The following is a 2,721-nucleotide window of genomic DNA, read 5'->3' as shown; positions in this document are numbered from 1 at the left end:
GGCACTTCACCTGTGACTATCGATGATACAAATATCTCAGCAAGAGGCCCAGCAATCACTTTTCTAGCTTCCCACAGAGTTCTCGGGTACTCCTGATCAGGTCCTGGGGATTTATCCACCTTTAACCATTTCAAGACATCCAGCACTTCCTCCTCTGTAATCTGGACATTTTGCAAGATGTCACCATCTATTTCCCTACAGTCTATATCTTCCATTTCCTTTTCCACAGTAAATACTGATGCAAAATATTCATTTAGTATCTCCCCCAATTTCCACATCCAAATCTTGATTCTAATTTTGTTGCATTAACAGTTCTTCCAAGTGTTTTGGGATGCTTTATGATGTGAATGGTTCCACATAGATTAATACTGCTGAGGAGTCACCCTCTTTGATAGGCAATTCACTGACAAACCTTTTATAATTAGTTAGCGGAAGCTGACTGCCAGAATGAATGCTGTTTTAACTGTCCTGGGAATACTGGAGGACATAATCCGGGGAATTTTCAACAGCTGTAAGTAGCCCTTGAAATGTTGGAATGAAACCAAGAACTGTGGATGCTGTGGATACATTCTCCCCGTGTCTGCGTGGGTTTCCGCCAGGTGCTCCGGTTTCCTCGCACAGTCCAAAGATGTGCAGCTCAGATGAATTGACCATGGTAAATTGCCCATAGTGCGAGGTGCATTAGTCAGAAGGGAATGGGTCTGGGTGGTTTACACTTCGGAGGGTCGGTGTGGACTGGTTGGGCTGAAGGGCCTGTTTCTGCACTGTAGGTTATCTAATCTAATCTGAAACAAAAAAAAACAGAAACTGTCACAGAAGCTCAGCAGGCCTGGCAGCATCCATGGGAAGAAATGCTTCAAGTCTAGAGATGGTTCACTGGGCTCAATACATTTACTATGTTTTTCTCTCTCTACAGATGTTGCCAGACCTGTTGAGTTTCTCTGTTTTCTGGCATACAGAGGGGCTTGTTCTCCTCAGCTGTCTGCCCTGGGAGGTTAGAGGACAAAGGGCAGAGTCTCAGAGACCTGTGATGCCAATTTTCCACCTGCTTTGGCTCCCATGTGAATTGGTGCAGTATTTTCTTAGATGCGGGTGTGGAGTGCAACAAGATAAAAGTATCCAGGAACAGGCTGAACCATGCAAGATGGAGTGGGATATTGCCATTAATATAAGCTATGTTAGGAGGCTACTATTCGAGATACTGTCTGTGGATAATATTATTGGCTATTACCATTGCTGAGCGCAGATACATCCCTAGCTTCTGGCTCAAGGACTTGCCAATGGATTGATAGGGGAATGGAATGATGAAGGAATAGAGATGTGAATGAGATGGTGGGGCTGTGTGGATGGAAACTGCCAAAGATACCAGACTGAAATTCCTCTGTCAGCCACTTGTGGAAAATAGAGTCAAGCTCCATCATGTGGCCCACATTGCCCACCATTTCACCCATCAACTCCCAACCAAAAGGAAAACCAAAAGCAAAAAGAAAAGGAAAAGAGGCTCGGAAGAGTCAGAACCCAAACAGAAGGAAGGAGACAGAAGCACAAGGGGTGGCACGGTGTTCAGTGGTTAGCACTGCTATCTCACAGCGCCAAGGACCCAGGTTCGACTCTAGCCTCGAGTGACTGTCTGTGTGGAGTTTGCACATTCTCCCTTTGTCTACATGTGTTTCCTCCCATAGTCCAACAATGTGCAGCTTTGGTGGATTGGCCATTCTAAATTGCCCCATAATGTCTAGGGATATGCAGGCTAGGTAGATTAGCCATGGGAAGAGTTACATGGTGGGGGTTGGGTCTGGGTGGGATGCTCTTCAGAGGATCAGTGTGGACTTGATGGGCTAAATGGCCTACTTCCACACTGTAGGAATTCTATAAAGCACAGAAAGAGCAGAGCATTTTGAAAAACAGTTGGAATTGTGATCCCCCAGTTTATACAATGTTTTGGATGAGTCAAATTAATGAATACATAACTTTATAAAATGTGTTTATCACATTGGTGTTGGCAAAATTTTTAAAAAGCTTGTAGCCATTTACAAATGTTTAGTGCATTTTACCTAATTCATTTCCCAATATTGGAGGAGACATATAAACAATAATCTATCTGTGACACAAAAGGAGCTAAAGCATGTCTGAAAGGAGGGCAAGAGCAAACATGAAATACTAATGTAAGCAGAAGGGATTAAGGGTTAGTGCTCATTTTATAGTGAGAGTCAGAATCAGGTCAGCTTACAAAAAGACAGTAAGGTTGATCATCTTCTGTTTAATGTCTTCAAAGCACAGAGCTGATGTTGAACCAATCACTTATGTTGCCCTCATGTTGCATAAGTAATAATGACTTTAAAATCTCTCAATACTGAGGACAAGCAAGCTATCACTAAATCAGCTCCTCTATGTGTCAGGGAGTATAGTGGAATACACTCCACTTGCTTGGATGTGTGCAGCTGCTACAACACTCAAGAATCTCAACACCATACAAAGCTTAATAAATCAATATGTCTTACAAATATAACTTTTAAAAATATTGTGTAGTATCAACTGTTTGAAACACTCACTAGACTGATGTATGTGACCACAGTGTGTACTATCAACAGCATGCACCCGCTATAGCTTCATTGTTTGTCCTCCCCATAAACTTTAAGTAGGGCTGCACACGATGCTAATCGCGTGTGTGCGCGCGCATACATCTACGTGTCGGGGGGGGGGGGTTCTTAGTGAGGGAGG

This window comes from Chiloscyllium plagiosum, chromosome 34, assembly GCF_004010195.1.
Source record: "Chiloscyllium plagiosum isolate BGI_BamShark_2017 chromosome 34, ASM401019v2, whole genome shotgun sequence".
NCBI classification, from domain to species: domain Eukaryota; kingdom Metazoa; phylum Chordata; class Chondrichthyes; order Orectolobiformes; family Hemiscylliidae; genus Chiloscyllium; species Chiloscyllium plagiosum.
Note: the sequence above shows the minus strand (reverse complement) of the source record.